Below are 19,989 nucleotides of genomic sequence, written 5' to 3'. Positions count from 1 at the left end.
TAATTTCTTGCATAAATTCGGTTTCATATAGGCTAGGGCACAGTTGTGTGATCACAGATGGGCATCAGAGCCTTGTGACAGGTGCTTCTATGTTTCAAATTAGGTCTTGTATAGTCTTTACATGCTAATTTGATGGTTGATCTCATACGGTTGTAGGTTATTTTTCAATTTGATAATCTGATTTTATTACAAGCTTTCGTTGCCCTCTGGTATATGTCTATATGAATCGGTTCTCATAGTCTGATATAATTGTATGCTCATATATGCTCTGCTATTATCACATGATCTGAATACATGTTCATATGATTTTGGTTCCTATGCTATAACTAATTATATGCTCAAATGCTTTCGGTTCTTTTGTATTATCTGGTTTAAATTGATGGAATAATAACCTATGTATGAGAAGAATAATTCTGAGATGATTAATTCTTGATTAATCACTGACTTTTATAATTTTTATTGAATATTATTTTATAAAATTGCATTATTATATTAGTTTGTTAATATTGGCACTTTACTTGGTTTGTATTGGCTTGTTGTGTTAACATCTAATTAAATAAATGCTGATGTTTTTGTTTTGAATGATATTAGCAAACAAAGTGTGATTAATTGATGCTTGATTAATTAGTTTCATTTTTTTCCCTTTAGAATTGTTTATATCAGTATTGTGATTTAATTCCTATATATACTGATTGGTGTATGTTACTGGCTCCAAAGTGGAGTTAAGAAAGAGATTTAGTCTACCAGGGGAGGGTTCACCTCCCAGTGTGGTCACCACAACCTCTAGTAGAGCTGTAGGTCTAGGGGAGAATCCTAGGTACTTAGTTTTGGGAGTTCCAATGGGGATTTCCAGGGTAGACATAGAGAAGTTTGATGGGACTGAGGACTTTGGGATATGGAAAAGGAAAGTCAGGGCTCTCATGGCACAACAGAAACTCCTTAAATCAATAGATGACCCATACACTTTCTTCGAAAGCATTGATCTGGTGTTAAGGACTGAAGTGATGGAGAATGCAATTGGTTGCATGCTCTGGAACATCACTGATAGTGTAATCAGGTGTTTAGATAATGAGGATAATACCCCTGTCAAGGTGTGGAATAAGCTTGAACAAATGTACCAGAAAAAGAATCTATGTAATAAGATCTATCTAAAAGAAAGATTGTATGGATTTAAAATGGACCCTACAATCAGTCTTGATAAGAACCTAGATGTGTTTAAGAAGTTGATTCAAGACTTAGCCAGTACTGGGGAAAAGAGCAAATTTGAAGACTAAGATCTGTCTATTATCCTGTTAAATTCCCTTCATAATGATCATCTTGTTGTTAAGAATTCAATTAAGTATGCTTGTCAAAACATTGCCCTGGAGCAATTGATTGATGCTCTAAAGAATAGGGAGTCAGAGTTGTTGGCTTCTGGAAAGACTTCAGGGAGTGGGGAAAATTTGTTTGTTAAGGGCAATGGCTCTTACAAACATGGGAAGTCCAAAGGGAAAGGTAAAGTGTATGACAATCATGAAAATAATAACAAGAATAATAATAAGTCAGATTTTAGCGCAAGGAAATGTTATTTCTGTAATAAAGTGGGTCATATTAAGAAACATTGTTTTGCATACAAGAGGAAACTGCAAGAAGGTGAGATATTTAACAATAATATGCCTAATTCTGGTGATGGTGAAATAAGCATGTTTGAGGTCCTTTGATGACCTAGGTGCTTTTCGTGGTAGCATAGACCTTGTTTGAAGACCTAGTTGTTTGAGTTTCCATTGGGTGCACACTTTGGTTTATCCTATTTTGTTCCTTTGTTAAAGAGAGGTGGTCAATTTATCTTTAAGGTGATATGCTTGTATAAGGAAGTTGTTTATTTAATAAATATGAGACAACATGTTTTGTGCCTGGTTTTCTATTAATATTGGTTAATATATGCCTTATTGTGTGAGAATTCTTGACCAATTATGATAGTGTTGGCATGTTAAGTATTTGTTGTTGTTTTGTACTCTCATGGATGCTTTTATTTGCATTGGTATACATGTCTGACTGAGTTTTGAAATGCTAAAGTGGTAATAGGTGGTGTTGAAACTGTTTAGTACAGTTGGTTGCACACATGAGGATTCCTATTTCACTTGGTATAGCATTAGGTGTATCCCTGGTGTTTGGAGAGGTTTAGTCTCCATGTTTAGCCTAGTAAGTGCTGGTTTTGGCACAAGTGTTGTCAAGTGTTTGGAGAGTTTGGTCTCCAGTTGGAGGGGTTTGTTCTCCATGTTTAGCATTAGTGCTGGTCTTGACATAGGTATTGTCAAGAGGGTGTGTCCTCACATGTTGTTGGGGTTCAGATTCAGGGGATATGGTTTTGTCAGCTTGTATGGTTTTGAATGGGAGTAATTATTGTCAGATTTATGGAGTTGTCTGGTAAAATGACTTGCACCAGTTTTGTTGGTTAGGTTATGTCTTGTTTGCAGTTAGATTTTGTGTGTTCCTTGAGTCTGGTCTTGTATGGATAGAGTTGTTAAGTCTTATTGAGTTTACTTCTTTTATCTTTGCTTTGGTATCCACTCTAGGTGACTTGGATTTGCTAGTTGTTGACATGTGCCCGTCCTTGTAGTGAGTGGGTGAAGAGGTCCTGGATGAATAGAGGTAGTAGAACAGTGATGGATTTAGGAGTGTTATTGCCTTTTGGGCTTGTCTAGATTATTTTCATCTTGTTGGTTAAATGTAAGACTATAAGAGTGTTTGCGATCCTGAGTTACTCTCTTCATTATTTTAATGGGTAATTGGATACTTGTTGTCTTTCTTTACACTCATGTAGAAGAAAGAATGATTTGCAACTTCTTTAGGCATTTTAACAACTGAATTTGAAAATATGACTTGTTAATGAATCCTGTTGTGGTTTCATTTGAATACCCTTGGCATTGATATATAAGACTTGATATTTGAGTCTTTTGCATTGTATTTTGCATTTTAGGTTGACAGTTGCCTCTAGTTTCTCATTTCATTTTCTGTGTCTTATATCTGCCTTTATGTGGTTTATATATTGATTGCATGATTGCATTCATTGGGGAAGGTTTTAAAATCAGAATTTGAAATGAAAGTATTTTGGATCTGTTAGGAATTTTTCCTAAGTTTTGGGATCTACTAGTTGAGGGGGAGAGATTTATGCTTACTTATCATGTTTTATATATTTTGAATTGTTCAAATCTCTCTTCTCTAGTTGTTAAGTTCTCTTATGTATCATGTGATATGTTTTAGACTTGACTTGGCTTATATTGTAAGCATTTGTGTAGATACTTGGACTTTGCTGGCATTGTTAATTATGTCAGGATCCATGTTGTTCATCTGTTGATGTTTGTGAGGTTCTGTTAATCTATGTTGGCTTTGGGTATCACCATGGTTTTCTTGAAGTTTATACTAGTCTCTTGTTTAAAGTCTTACTTGTTTAAATTATATATTTATTATGCTTTGGTTGGCATGAGTAAGTCTATGTGGTCGGTTACTACCTCTTGTGGAGATTGTATACTTTGTTTTTTGTTTTTTCATTTATCTATGGTGTGGTGATGTCCAGGTATGTCTTATGTTTGTTTATCAGGTTTGCATATGTTGCAGTTTTAGGGGAGATGCTGCCCAAATTTTTATGACTCTTGTTCTGTTTGTCTCTTTTGTGAGATATATGCCTGGTGTGTGCATGTGTACTGTCCATGTTTAGGTGGTTGAGTTGTGAACCATGAGTTGTTGTTGTTTATGGGTTTCTCTACCTAGTGCATCTGTTGCATGGGTGTATCTGCAGTGAGTCCTTTAATGTTGCATGGTTAGTGCATGTCTAGGTATTTTGCATATTTTGTTTGCTTTGTACTGTGGTCTCTTTGCTTTTGTTTGTGCAAGTACACTTGGACGATGATGGTTGTAATCCAGTCTACTATAGTCATGTTAGATGTACAAATTAAGGGGGAGATTTGTTAGGGGTAATTTGGACCTTTCACTGTTTAAGTGAAATTGTAATTGAACCGGTTGGATCATGGTTTGGTTCACTTCATTGTATATGTGTTTCTTGAGCCGGTTTGAGTCATTCGAGTGTGCAAATCGAATTGGGGTTTCTGAGTCGTGTTTGAGCTCTGGCGATGGTGTTCTGTGATTTTCTCTCTGTTCTTCATCGATTGAGCTTGTTCTTGGACAATCTCAAGGTGCTGTGACCAGGATGTGTTCAGTGAAGGGAGAAGAGGACTCAATGGGTGTTTGGTGATGATCCATGTCTATTCTGAGTTATTTCTCTGTTTGTTCTTGACGTTTCTTCAATTCAGTTCTTTTCTGCGAGGTTACGATGGTGGTGATCTTTTGCAAAGGTGGTTGAGGGTTTTTTTATCGGCAAGAAGAGAGGAACACTCGACACTGACTTGAGCCAATATTGTTGCATATTCGGCGACTTCTTTACCTTTCCATTTCCCCCTCTTTTCTGTAATCGGTTACATAAAATAGTGGATTGGATTTAGTCTTGAGTCTCGGAGACGTAGGTTTCTAAAGCCGAACTTCGTTATCAAATCTCTCTCTCTCTCTCTCTCTCTCTCTCTCTCTCTCTCTCTCTCTCGTGTTAATTTCTTGCACAAATTCGGTTTCATATAGGCTAGGGCACGGTTGTGTGATCACAGTCACAAAGTCAACTAGTCATCCAACAAGTGTTGTTGCCTCTTTCCTATGTCCAAAAAAATATCAACAACAATATCAATCACATATTCTTCAGCATTCAATTAGTGAAAAAAGCACATCATGCATACAGTTAGGACAACTTGAAGAAGAACTTGACATGCAGTTAGGACAAGTTGATCAATGCATGCATAACAATTAAGTGTGATAGGTTTGGATGCATGGCAAGGTTGCTCCACTGTTTTCAGGTGACCAAGGCTTTGAGTCAGGAAACAGCTTCTTGGAAAAACCAGGGGTAAGTCTGCATACAATATAACCCTCCCCAGGTCTTGCAATAGCAGAAGCCTCTTGGTACAACTTTTAGTAGGTTTGACAAGCTGTTGCTCTAGCTGTATAGAACAACACATACACACTTGTTGCCTTCAGTTTTGATTTTAACTTCTCCAAAATTTCTAATTACTACAACATTCAAATGGTCATACTTTGTGCCACAAAGAAAGCCCTACCATGCTGCGGATCTTTGATATACAGACACTCCATAAAATTCTGAAGAGAATTTGGTGCGTCGTAAGATTTCATTCACATCAGCATTATGTCTTTGTTGATCCCCCACCTTATGAGCAGATGTTAAATGTGAACAAACAAAACACAACCGTGTTTGGAAAAGAGACATACTAACTGAAACAGATCCCTGCAGCATCCAAGATACACCAAGTAACATTAATATTAAATATTCAGTACAACAAGATAATAATTGACTTCAGCATGTGCAATCGAAGTTATCAGAACCTTGTTTCCCATGTAGCCCATGAGACCAACTCCCACTGTGAAACCTTCAAGTTATTTATGTGCCTCCTCAACCTCTTATGAACCCAAACTGATGTTGAAAGTCTTAGTTCCACATCTAGTAGAAGTGGGAGTTGTTATCCCACATCAAAAAGAAGTGGGAGTTTGTTGAGAGTTTTAGTCCTAGTTCGAGTAGATGTGGGAGAAGATAGGATGTGGAGAGGCTATAAAAGGATGCCTCCCCTCCACATGTAATTCATCCCAAAATCTTATCTCTTGTATAATTCTTTATCTATAGTGGAGTTTTCTCTCTTGCCCGTGGTTTTTTCCTTTTAAGGGTTTTCCACATAAATTCTTGTGTTCTTATTTTCTCTTATTTGTTGATTGCTCTATTCAGTGGGTTCTTTATAACCCGACAGTGGTATCAGAACAATGTTTTGTTTTTATCTTAAGGAGGTGCTATAGAAATTTTTTGAAGTAGCTCGCTATTTCCGGGTATCCTAGAAAGGTATATTGGGTGATTAAGTGCATGTCTAGGAAAATTTTGTTCAAGGAGTCTGGTATTTAAGCAGACCGGTTGTGTCCCTCTAGTCTTTCTTGGAAACTTTCCTGGTGTACTTTGGTTCAACAATATACCAGTTGGAGGTAACCTGAGGAGATACTTTTCACGTGAAATAGTGGGAGTTATTCTATAGTCAACAACAATTCATGATAGAAGCAATGACAATAAGGATTGACATCGGCAAGTTTGACGGCACAAAATTCTCATTATGGAAGATGAAGATGAAGGCATTATTGATAAAAGATAATTGCCTGGAAGCCATCAATAATCGGTCGGTGGAGATCACAGATAATAAAAAGTGGAACACAATAGATGCAATGGCCCTTTCCAATTTGCATTTGGCATTATTTGATGATATTTTAGCGGGCATAGAAGAGAAGAAAACTGCTTAGGAGGTTTGGGATCATCTCATCAAATTGTATGAAGCCAAGTCACTTCACAAAAAAATTTTCTTGAAGAGAAAGTTGTATACCTCATGGATGCCAGAATCTACATCAGTTACAGAGCACATACATACTCTGAGTTCGTTATGTTCTCAACTTTTAACATTGTGACATAATGTTACGCTTTAGAAACGTGATGAAATTTTATTCCAAAGTCTTCCAGATTCATATGACCAAGTCATCATCAATTTAACCAGTAATATCCTCTCTAATAATCTGGTATTTGATGAAGTCGCTGCTGCAATTCTTGAAGAAGAAAATATACGAAAAAACAGGGAAGATAAACAGGCAAGCTCACAACAAGCAGAAACTCTGTCTATGACGCGAGGAAGGTCAATGGAAGGTGATTCCAGTGGGAGTCACAAACAAGGGAGGTCAAAATCCAGGGGTAAAAAGAATATCAAGTGCTGTAATTGTGGCAGAAGGGGATCCTTAAAAAATGAGTGTCGATTCAAAAAAGGTGTAGATAAGACAGAAGCATCTCAAGGGTGAGTTGCTAAAGGAGATATTCTTTACAGCAAAGTAGCAACGGTATCCAAGGATAGATTGGAGCTCACTGATGCTTGATCTTGGATTCGGGAGCAACATGGCACATGACCTCTCGCAGAGATTGGTTTCACACTTATGAATCTATCTCTATAGGGTCTGTGTACATGGGAAATGATCATGCCTTGGAGATTGCTGGAATTGGCACTGTCAAATTGAAGATGTATGATGTTATGGTACGCACTATTCAAAATGTGCGGTATGTGAAGGGCTTAAAGAAGAATCTATTGTCTTTGAGATAGTTAGATGAAATTGGGTGCAAGACCTGCATCCAAAATGGAATGATGAGAATCGTTAAAGGAGCGCTAGTCGTAATGAAGGCTGAAATAAGCGCTGCAAATTTGTACAAACTAATTGGAGCAATGTGTCTGGAGGCAGAAGCATCAGTTGCATCAACCGGTACTGCAGAAGAGATGACAAAAGTGTGGCATAAAAAATTGGGCCACATGTCAGAGCAAGGGTTGAAGGTTCTCACAGAATGAAAATTACTCTCGGGCCTCACAAAGGTTTCATTACCCTTTTGTGAGCACTGTGTTACAAGTAAGCAGTATAGATTGAAGTTCAATGCATCTGATTTCAGGAGTAAAAGTATTATGGAATTAGTTCATTCTAATATATGGCAAGCACCGGTTACATATCTGGGAGGAGCAAGGTACTTTGTAACTTTTATTAATGATTATTCCGGAAAATGTCGGTGTTTCCTATCAAGAAGAAGTCAAATGTGTTTTCAGTTTTCAAAACAGTTAAAGCACAAGTTGAACGAGAAACATAGAAGAAAATCAAGTGCCTCAGGACAGACAATGGCGGAGAATATACATGGTATGACTTCGTTGAGTTTTTTAATGAAGAAGGCATCAAGAGACAAGTCACGGTGGCTTACACTCCTCAACAGAATGGAGTAGCGGAGCGGATGAATAGAACTCTACTCGAAAGAATGAGAGCCATGTTAAGAACTACAAGTATGGTTAAGTTCTTTTGGGCAGAAGCCGTAAACGCTGCATGCTATGTGATTAATTGATCACCAACAAGATCAATTGATCTGAAGACACCGATGGAGATGTGGACTGGCAAGCCAATTGATTATTCACGCCTGCACACATTTGAGAGTCCTGTGTATGTGATGTACCATTCCCAAGAAATTTTGAAATTGGATCCAAAATCCAGAAAGTGCAGATTATTGGGATATGCTGATGGAGTCAAGGGGTATCGACTGTAGGATCCCATTGCCCACAAGGTCGTCATCAGCAGAGACATCATTTTGTAGAAGATAAGCTGCAGAAGGAAGATGTGAGTAGCACTTCAATAGAAATTCTGGAGAGTAAAACAGTTCAGGAGGAAGTGAAATCCAATCCAGAAAATTCTTTTAGTGCAGAATTAGAAAACGAGGAACAAGTACTAGTTGAGTTTACAACTGTAAAAGTTCGACGGTCAACTCGTGAAAGACATACACCAACCTGGCAGTCTGATTATATTATGAAGAGCAATGTTATATACTGTCTTCTAACAAAAGACGGGGAGCCATCAACATTCAAAGAAGCGATTGATAGCTCAGAAGCGTCACTTCGGATGGCGGCTATGTAGGAAGAACTAGAAGCTCTTCATAAGAATAAGACATGGGAGCTTGTACCTTTACCGCACGGAAGGAAGCCCATTGGTAACAAATGGGTTTACTAAATCAAACAAAATAGTGATGATCAAGTAGAGCGGTATCGTGCAAGATTGGTGATCAAAGGATATGCTCAGAAAGAAGGTATCGATTTTACATAAATCTTTTCTCCAGTGGTTCGACTTACTACTGTCTTGATGGTTCTGGCATTTTGTGCTACGTCTGATCTACATCTTGAGCAGTTAGATGAAAAACTGCATTTCTTCATGGAGATCTTGAAAATGAAATCTATATGCTCCGACCAAGAAGATTTTTAAGAACAGAAAAGAAGAACTTGGTTTGCAAGTTGAACAAATATCTATACGGTTTAAAACAAGTGCCAAGATGTTGGTATAAGAGATTTGATTCCTTCATATTGAGCCTTGGATACAATAGACTTGCTTCAGACCCTTATGCATATTATAAGAGGTTTGGTGGTGATGACTTCATTATTTTGCTGTTGAATGTTGATGATAAGTTGGTATCAGGCCCCAACAAAAATCATATCGTAGAATTAATGGCTTAGTTAGCTAAGGAATTTGAAATGAAGGATTTGGGACCCACAAACAAGATTTTAGGAATGCAAATTCACCGAGACAGAAATAGCAGGAAGATTTGGCTATTTCAGAAGAGTTACTTAAAGAAAATCTTGCGCCGCTTCAATATGCAAGACTGTAAGCCAATTCCTACCCCTTCTTGTTAATTTCAGTTATCCTCAAGTATGTATCTTAGCAATGAAGCAAAGAGGAAGGAGATGTCTCGATTACCGTATGCATCAGCAGTGGGGAGTCTGATGTTCCCTATGATATGTACAAGATCGGACATTGCACATGCAGTGGGAGTGGTTAGTCAGCACATGGTGAATTCAGGATGAGAGCATTGGATTATTGTGAAGAGGATCCTAAGATATGTTAAAAGAACCTCGGATGTTGCTCTATGTTATGGAGGATCTGAATTACTATCAAAGGATATGTTGATTCTGATTTTGCAGGTGATCTTGATATAAGGAGATCCACTATTGGCTATGTGTTTACAATTGCAGGAGGAGCTATGAGCTGGGTATCTAAACTACAGACAGTTGTAGCACTGTCTACAACAGAACTTGAGTATATGGCAGCTACACAAGCTTGTAAAGAAGCAATCTGGATAAGAAGATTCATGGAAGAACTTGGGCACAAACAAGAAAAGATTCTCTTGTATTGTGACAGTTAGAGTGCCTTACACATTGCAAGGAATCCAACTTTTCATTCCAGGACAAAACACATAGAAGTACAATATCATTTTGTTCGTGAAGTGGTGGAAGACGGAAGGGTGGATATACAGAAAATCCACACGAACGAGAACCTAGCAGATGCATTGACAAATGCAATCAACACTAGCAAGTTCATTTGGTGCAGATCCTTGTATGGCTTGACAGAGACGTAGACAACATGGTGGTGGCAAGATAGAGAATGGTGTGGAGATTCATTGGTTCTCAATTTAATCTCCAAGTGGGAGATTGTTGAAAGTCTTAGTTCCACATCTAGTAGAAGTGGGAGTTGTTATCCCATATAAAAAAGAAGTGGGAGTTTGTTGAGAGTTTTAGTCCCAGTTCGAGTAGATGTGGGAGAATGTGGGATGGGAAGAGGCTATAAAAGGATGCCTCCCCTCCACATGTAATTCATCACAAAATCTTCCCTCTTGTATAATTTTTTATCTATAGTGGAGTTTTTTCTTTTGCCCGTGGTTTTTTCCCTTTAAAGATGTCCACATAAATTCTTGTGTTCTTCTTTTCTCTTATTTGCTGATTGTTCTATTCGGTGGGTTTTTTATAACCCAACAACTGATACATAAATTCCTATCATCTGCTTGCTGACAATGCGCACATATTTAGAACGGGTCTTCACAGTCATTGCTTTGCTTTCAACTTCACAATGCTCCTTCCTTTTCTACTTCTAAATGATATTCATCATCTTAGACCAACTTTCAGAGTCATTACTCATTAGAAAAAGAAAGCAGTACTTCAGACTGATCTTGCTACTCTATCCACATCAAACCTAGGTTTCCCGAACTCTACTTTATACTCGTCTCATTTCACCATTCAATTCTAAATTTTGATTAGCGAAAACTAGAGGCTTCTCCATCCAATCAGAACCAATTCTTGCCGAATTGCTAAAGACTCCCCAAAATACTTTGTTGGACGAGATAATTAACTAGGGGCTTCCCATCGAATGGCCGTTCAGGCCAATCTAGTAAACTGTAAGCCACTAATGTCAATTTCATTAGTTTTCTTTATCTGAACCTTATTTGGGTTACTAGTCATTTCTTTTACATCTTGTATCCAAAAGTCACTGACATTATTGAAAGCTGCAGAATCCTTGCTAGTCACCTTTACCTTAGAAGTAGCTATCTCACCTACAAGTAAATCATCAGTAGAAGACGCCCTCAATTTTGGTAACATTTATGTCTTGTTTCAGGTTGTGGAGACTTATTCAGGCCTCCGAATGATTGATTCCCAATTTGGAATTGGACTATTATCCTTTGCCCCCAAAACATTCCCAGCATTTAAATGGACCACCTCTTGGAAACTGTAGAGGAGGATAGACAAGCAATGTCAACCCCAATAAATGTTTGATATCTTCACCAGCCAAAATGTAAAAACAAATACGCACATGGAGTTTATAGAAAAGAGTTATTAGTGCTCAAACAGACGACAAAACAGAACAATGATGGGCTGATGGGCTTCAAATCAAGGATTTGGGAAGAAAAATAAAGCATCAGCATTAAAAATAAGTACAAGATGCAGAGGCAATTCACCGTTGCTACCAAAGAGTCAGATATTATAATTGGACATGGCAAGAAAAAAAGGATGCTGAGGATAATTATAAGTTGAATAGTGCCATGATTAACATAAACACAAGAATCATTGTAAAAGAATAATGACGCAACAAGCCATGGGATGTCTTCCACTACTTAAAAAAAAAAGAAGTTATAGTCAATTGAGATTCAAGTCTCAAACCATCATCATTGTGGCTTTGCTCAGATGTTGTCAAGAAGAATGCTCATAGTGTTGAAATTAAGATCTCATCAAAGAGGTCGATTTGAATACAACAACTACCATTACATCAAATCACCATAAAGGCCTACTAGATGATAGGCCACAGGCAGGCTGAGGGCTACCTATTCACCAGATGTGGTTGGAAAACTTTAACAAGGATAATACAGTGAGAACAAGCAGAGTGGATAGCAGCTTATTCACTTGATGAGGTTGGAAAACTCTGACAAGATCATACAGGGAGATAATTAGAGTGACCAATGAGTATGCATCTCTGGTTATGTGTTGGTGGTAGTATAACACACTTACAAAGATATACTCATAAGAAACAGAGTTGGATAAAAACTAGAAATGTACTAAGAACATTATTTTAAAAAGCGAATAAGTTTCTTGATTTTCCAAACAACTATTCATTATACTTTTTTCATATGTAGAGAGTTGCATGTAAAATTCACATAAATCCAATCTTAAACCTCATGCATGCCCATGGTACTCTTTGAACCTTTTTGGAGAAAAGAATTCTTTGCTTCTCGACCTTTATGGTTTGGCAAACTCTTACTAAGGTGAAACTTAATAGGTGAGCAAGGGACCCCGAGCTGCCCATGAAATGTCAGCCTCCTCCAATGGCACCATCAAGCAAAACGTAGGACTTGTTAAAAATACTGTCAAGAAAAATTTGACTTTTTATAACTCATTCTGGTTCAATATAATTTCAATATATATCAATCCAGTCCTAGTTACTAAGAAGATGTTTTGTAGCTCAGGATTCTTCATGAATAAATAATATAATATTTAGTAGCTGCCTCTTTTTGTCGCTCAATCCATGCAGTAAGTTTTGGTCACGAATAAGATCATAATTTTTCAATTCCAGTAGTAATGGTTGAAATCTTTTAATAAACGGAGCATAAGCTAAATCCACTTGCAACTTACGTATTCAACATATCAGTAGTAAGAACACTCATTGAAGGAAATGTCACTAAATCTAATTGTATCTTCACAGTGCTAAAGCTTTAAAGCTCTGATGATTCAATCGGCCTACTTCTAGACATTCAAGAGAAGCATGCTAATTGGGATGTTTTTTTTACTTTTCTCAAGGGAAGATGCTGTGGGTAAATAGATTTCAATGAGAACAACATATCTCAGTTTTCTTCTAGGGAAAATTTGACAAACAACTATAAAAAGTGTAAAACAACTTGTAACCTGCTTACTCTAACCTATAGTGTAGAATTAATTGAAGAGTAATGTAGCCCTAATACAACAACAACAATAACAATAAGCCTTGTCCCAACTAAATGGGGTCGGCTACATGAATTCTTGCCCTCCAATCAGTTCTGTTCAAGGCCATGCTAGATACAAGGCCTAAGCTATACATATCCTTTCTCACCACTTCTCCTAAGGTTATCTTAGGTCTACCCTTAGCTCTTTTAGTTCATTCAATATGGATTATATCACTTCTCCGAACAGGAGCATTTATAGGTCTCCGTTGAATGTGGCCGTGCTACCCCAAACGACTTTCTCTAAGCTTATCACTTATGGGAGCAACTCCCAGACCAACTCTAATATGATCGTTTCTTATCTTATCCATCCTAGTTTTGCCACTCATCCATCTTAGCATCCTCATTTCTGCTACACTGAGTTTATCTATATGATTCTTTTTAACAGCCTAACACTCTGCACCGTACATCATATCTGGTCGAACAACGGTCCTATAAAATTTTCTTTTAAGCTTTAATGGAATACGCCGATCACATAAGACCCCGAACGCACCTCTCCACTTCATCCACCCTATTTTAATTTTTTGGGAAATCTCATCTTCTAAATCACCTCTTTTACTTATGATTGAACCTAGGTACCTAAAACAATTACTCTGAGGAATCTCTTTATCATCAAGTATCACCTCTTCATCATCTGCCCGATCATGACTAAAGTTACAAACTAGATATTCTGTCTTCGATCTACTAAGTTTAAAGCCTTTTGATTCCAAAGCTACTCTCCATGATTCTAATTTGGTATTAATCCCCACTTGGGTCTCATCAATCGACACAATATCATCCGCAAAAAGCATACACCGGGGGACCTCATCTTGAATGTCTTTGGTTAATGTAGCCCTAATAAAATCACAAAATTCAAGAAACGGCAATACAAAGTCAAAGATTAGGGTTCTAAGCAAACTAGAACTACAAAATCCAATCATGCTGGGACTATAAGTTAAGTTGGTAATATATGAGACATTATTGCAATTAATTATGTTGAAGCAAAAGCTTTGCTATAATTTTTCACGAATTCTTATGGTTTGAATAGAAACTATGATAGTGGAATGAAATCAGAAGATATTGTTAGAATATTAATTAAATATTCCATATAAGATGGGCTTCATTGATTGGGTTATACTTTGATTTGGTTTATTTATTGATCTGATATAGGTAATATATGGTTATTAAAACTCTTATATGGACTGGCTAGTGTGAGCTAATAGGGACCGTTATATCTTGATGGACGATCTAACGGATTTGCTTATATAAAGGATGCTAAGTCCCTCCTCTAAACCCTCATAATTATCACATTATTCTCTACATTAGTTCAGAGAGGTTATACCATCAAGCCAGTGAATAGGGAGGAGTCTAAAGGAGAAGATCTAACATCAAGTTGATCATAGAATCAACTTCCAACTTAAGTTCGTTCTTAGTGGGAGACAAAAGAAGATATTCTATTGCGCTTCGTCTCCAATTGATCCTAAAGAAGGTATGTTTATCATCATCTTGTGCTACTATCATATTAGGGTGTTTTTAGTCGATCTATGTGATCTTGAATAGAAATATTCTTACAGGTATATCTTTCAAGGGGTTTCAATTGATGAAACAATTTCTTGGGTTCCAAGATCTTCTAGTATCTTTTCACAATTGCAAGGGCTGCTACATTGTTCATGTAAATAATAATGTGAACTTATGGCTTATTTGTCTTCATATTTTGTTCTATATTAGCCTAGGTGATTCCAATGAGGTGAAACATTGGATGGGAAAAAGATAAAGTGACATAAATTGCAAATACATGTTCACAAAATAAACATAACTAACATGACAAAAAATCTAGCTTTTAATTTTTGGTCCATCTTGAGATAATGTAAGTGGTGACTTGAGAAGTTGGAACCTTCTTTTGGTTACCTCTTCTCTTACTCACTCAATTCTTTAGTCCTCGCTATGAAAATGTAATATGCAAAATTCAAGGAATATGAAGACCAATACATAGATTAAGAAAATCGATAAATATATTCTAGATAGGAACTGTGTTATCTAAATTTATTGAATGCAATCTATAGTTAAGAAAATATTTTCATGATAAGGCCAAACATCATGCCCCAGTAACAAAATGAAAATGTACCCGATGAAGTTACTTCATATGAAGGATGTTGGTGCCAATTATGGCAACAATCCACATGGCACAAAATGCACAACGTGAACCATCAAGAGAAAGCTTTATCATGCTGATTGAATGCCTAAGAGAAGAATACCAACTCTTTTGATAGTCTATTTTAGCAAAAAACAAAAAATAAATTAAACGAATGACCTACCTCGAGGTCGTCGATTAGAAAGGAGGATTATTCTTCTTTGGCTCAATATAGTGTTGCAATAAAGCAAAAGCACACATTTTTAAGGAAAAAGGATTGGATAAATGTAACCATTAGAATCTAGAAAGAGTGCAATTGAATGATAATAAAAGAGTGAACCAACCTCTATGATAGTCTTTGTTTAATTTCTGAATTTGTTAATTCATCCAAGGCCTCATTGAAAGCAACAGAATTGAATAAAGGTTTTTCAGATTCTCAATCTCAACAATCTAATCCAACCTCAAGGTAGTATAGAACGGAGATGGTGGGATAAAAAATTCAAAAAACTTATTATAAAAATTTACATCCTAAATTAGTAATTATGTAAATTTGTGAGATTTTAAATAGTTATCGAATATCAATCAGGTTGAACAACTCGTAGGAGTGCCCTTTACACCCTAAAAGTTTGGAGCTGATGTTACCAGCAGAGATCTTTGTGGAAATAATAACTCAAATTGGGAACTCATTGGTTATATTAAAATAAAAATTGAGGAGAAATCAAGTATACCAGAACATATCACTATAAAAACATAAAGCAATCATAGAACTGACAAGGCAATAACATTGTCAACAAGGTAATAACCATATGAAAAATACCCTATATTATAGTTGAATAAACTCCACAATGTGAAACTTAGATGTGCTGCACAAGCCTCTTCATAACCAATAGCCCAAAAGTAAAAAAAGTGAATAAATCAATATTTTCATAGAAGTTAATATGTAAATTAATTACAAAACAAACATAAAAATAACAAATCAAAAGAATAAATGGATAGTTAAAGAATGTTGTAGATCCTAAAGGTTTGAATCAGTGAAGTTGGAACTTCATAGGCTTGAAAGCCAGCGAAGGTAATACAGCATATGTACCAAACATTAGCCAACACATCCCCTGTTAGAGATCCAAAAGAAGCTAGAAAATACACATAACTATAAGTGCTTTAGGTTTCAAACAGTAGATTGGACCCCTAATTCATGCTCAAACTATTAAGGCTCCTAGACAAACAAATAAAATTCTCCAAGTAATTAATCTCATTCCATTGTATACACAGAAGATACATCTAACACATACTGTTAAGCTGTCCAAATTATCTCGCAAAATCAAATAATTCAAAAATCTGTGATTGAATGACCCATGAGGAAAAGTTGTGCCAAAGTTGTGCTCCTTGACATGATGATCTGTCACATCCTCCCAGCCGGTACCCTAACTGGCATACCCGAGAGTGTGATCCACAGCCCCGAAGATCAAGTATCGAGGAAATCATCCTCCCACATATACAATAACCTAATCATAAACAGGGAATAATCAAGGTTTAAATATTATAAACAAAAGATTAAAGTCAATAAATGAATAAACAATATAATCAGAGTGCGGAAAATGATACCAGATATCAGAAGATATCAAAAGAAGTAGAGTGAGGCGGAAACTTAATCCACAAATACAGCGGAACATAGTATGTAAGTCTAAAAGGAATAACAACTAAATCAAAGGAACTAAGAAAGATAAACTAAACATAGGAGTCTTCTATCCTATAGATGACATCTTCAAAATAGTGGACTTCATCAATCCAACTGAGATGTTCCAATTCCACGTTGCCTTTAATTGTGGTACGAAACTTGATCAACTGAGGGATCATCAGAGTAATCTTGATTGTCGCCAAAACCTTGTGTGTAGTACGCTTCATTGGCTTGCGCTTCAGTGTATGTGTGACACCCAGCCCAAATCTAGCCCGAAGACCCGATCTGTTTTGGGTGAAGTAGGGTTTGTTTAATGTTGACTTTGAAGTTTGACCGTGATTTCAGTTTTACTATCTTTTAAAATCTTAGGAAGCCATGTCAGACCTTTCCCTTAGGTTTGATCCAATGTCCCAAAATGAGGAAGATGTCTTTGTGGGCCATCTCAGTAGAAAATATGGTGTTTGACCCAAAACCAATGGATATTGATGATGGTGTTTCCTTATGGAAACCTTATTTGATTTGGAGTTGAACTATTTATTTGTAATGAAGAACTTGGTTGATGGACCTAAAGCTTAGCTGGACCTGGTTTGAAGACATCCCTCCATACTAGGTAAGTAGTATGATGTGTTGAAAGAAGCCCATCCAAAAATATTGAAGTTAGGCCCATTAAATCCCTATTTTTGAACAAGCTGTCCAGGCAGTGGCATTTTGGTAATTTTCTGTTTTGAAGGTTTTTAAAAAGTTTTATTTCTTTTAATTTCGTGGTTAGCTATCCTACTATGTTTCTAAACCTCTTGACGGCGTGGGAAAGACCTTTGAACTTCCTCTTTAGCGACCAATCAACCAACAGGGTCAGTTTGGTGAAATCCTAGTAATTCTTGAACTCTTTGTGCTATTTAAAAAGGGGAACTCCATGTTTTTCACTCTCATTCTGTTCTAAGCCTTGGAAGAACGTGGGAAAAGCCCTAGAACCTCTCCTTCGAAGCCAAGGAAGATCCTCAAGCATCTATTCTGATTTCTTCATCGGTTTCTCTTCTAAAAGGTTGGTATGCAATTTGTTTCTTCTTTAATTCATTCTTTCTTCTCTACTTCTGATTTTCTGATCATGAGAGGGGTATTACACTACTGTAATGACCTCTTGTCTAATTCTTTTAGCCCTAGAGTGAATCCCCCAATTCACTTTATGATCTTGAAGCCATATGGCGATGATTCTTGAATTGGACTCCACCAATAATCTTGATGACACTTTCCCTAATTTTTTACCTATCTTTATGATTGTGGGGAAGGTCTCATGCTTTTACCATGACCTTCCCTTGTGTCCTCATGATTGAGGAATTGGTCCCTAATATTCCTTGGACCATTGGAAACCAAAAAGGGAGAGATTTTGAGGGGAGATTCTTGGGTAACCTTCGTGAGACGGTAACCAATTGGGAACCCTTTTATTTCTATTAATTCATTGGACCCTCCCCAAAACCTTTCTTGATTGTTAATTCTTTGCCCTAAGGGTGAATCTTTATTCTCCCTAGTTTTTTCGTGGGATACACGGATTCTTGTTAGTAAATCCCTAATTGTATGATTTGAATTTCTTTCCTTTCACTTTAATTGTGAACCTTATTTTTCTCTCATTGGTAGACCCTTCCTAATTCCATACTTTATTTTGAAATACTAATGAGATGTTCCTTTATCTATCTTGGGTTGTTTTTGTGAGAGTTATTTATGGGTAACTCTCATGAGAGGTAACCATATATGAAACCATATTGTTCTTTTATCTATTGGAAACTCACCAACACCTTTTCAGATTGTGCATTCTTTGTTTCTCTTTCCTTTGGGTGATATTTGTGTTAACCTAAACTTGATCATCTTTATTTTCTTGTTTTATTGGCTATCAATTTACTTCCCTTCATCCGGTGCTCTCAACCTTTTCATTGGGAGCCAAAAAAAGGGTGAAACCCTAACCTCTTGGATCAAACCAAGAACCCTTAGTTTGATCTTGTTAACAGCCAATCAATGTGTTTTCTTTACTAAAATTGTAACCTATCATTCTCTAATTCTTTATCCTTGATCACACTATATTTTCTTCATGATCCATGTTTAACCTAATTAGGATTTCTAATTATTCTTTCTTCGTTCTTGTTCTTGATTGAGATCAAGAAAAAGATGATGCATCCTTGCAACCATCTATTCCACGATCTCATTCTATTCTTTGAGATCTATGATCATCATCATGATCTTAACCCTAGCCAATAGATTCTTGAAACCTTAACCCTAACCCTTGAATGATCTTTCTGGAAACCTTTTGTAACCTTCCATGTGAGGGAAACCTCATGGGTAATGTTTCTATTAACCTAAACTAGATTTCCTATGATTTCTTGTTATTTTCTTGATAACAATCATTCCCTCTCTTTCCCTGATCATAACCTTTTCATGAGCCATATGTTATGATGAAACCCTAACCCCTTTATTATTGACCTATTGAGATTGATTTTTCGGACTATGATCTCCCCCATGTCTTCATTTGGGTTAGGTTGTACTTGGTCTTCAACCCCATGAGCAAAGCACCCTTGTATAGCAATATACATGGGGGCGGTTGCTAGTGGCGGTTGATTGAACCAAGCGACCACCTGGAGCGACCGCCCGGTTCTGTTTTCGGGGTTTTGCCCTTTTTGCCCCCTTGTTCGTTATAAATAGCATCCCTCGCCCTATTAATGCATTATTATGTTCGGGATTGCTATTTTGGGCGATTAGGCGGCAGTGGAATTGTGCAGGATTCAGGTCTGAAGTGCTGTTAATGTTATGAAACCTTTTCTCTTCTATTCTTGGTGATTCTGATTAAGGTAATGAATCTCCATCTGCAATTCTCTTCTTTTTAACCTCTGATTGATATGAACCCATCCCCTTTTTGTTAGTGGTTACCCAATTGATTTGTTGTACTCCCTTTCCAATGTTCTTGATGAGATCCTGTCCAGAAACGAATCCCTGCATTTGTTAATGGATAGATCCAGTCAAGGGGAGAGTTTCTGGGTAATCCATTTATGATGATTGTTAGTTTTCCCTTCACCTATTGTCTTTAGGAGTGTTAGATTCGAAACTTAGGCCATGATCACTCGAAATCCAGATTGAAAACGGATGATCGAAGCCCTGAGTTTCGGATTTGAAACTCTCTGTTTTTGGGGCGGTCACTAGTGGCGGTTGCTCAACCTAAGCGACCGGCTCAAGCGACCGGCCGATTTCCAGTGTCTGTGTAAGTTTGATTTTGGATTTGTTTTGACTCTTGACTCTTATATA

At 36.9% G+C, this 19,989-nt stretch overlaps 1 pseudogene; it reads right to left on the bottom strand.

Annotated features, from left to right (window-relative positions):
• Positions 1–5,131: 5,131 nt before the first annotated feature.
• The window catches only part of LOC149000448 (type I inositol polyphosphate 5-phosphatase 2-like), a 32,210-nt pseudogene continuing 17,352 nt past the window's right edge, over positions 5,132–19,989 (bottom strand).

The sequence above is a fragment of the Hakea prostrata genome, chromosome 11 (genome assembly GCF_041222555.1).
Source record: "Hakea prostrata isolate BN-2017 chromosome 11, UWA_Hpros_2, whole genome shotgun sequence".
Taxonomy (NCBI): domain Eukaryota; kingdom Viridiplantae; phylum Streptophyta; class Magnoliopsida; order Proteales; family Proteaceae; genus Hakea; species Hakea prostrata.
The sequence above is the reverse complement of the archived record's forward strand: the minus strand, read 5'-3'. Positions and strand labels throughout refer to the sequence as shown.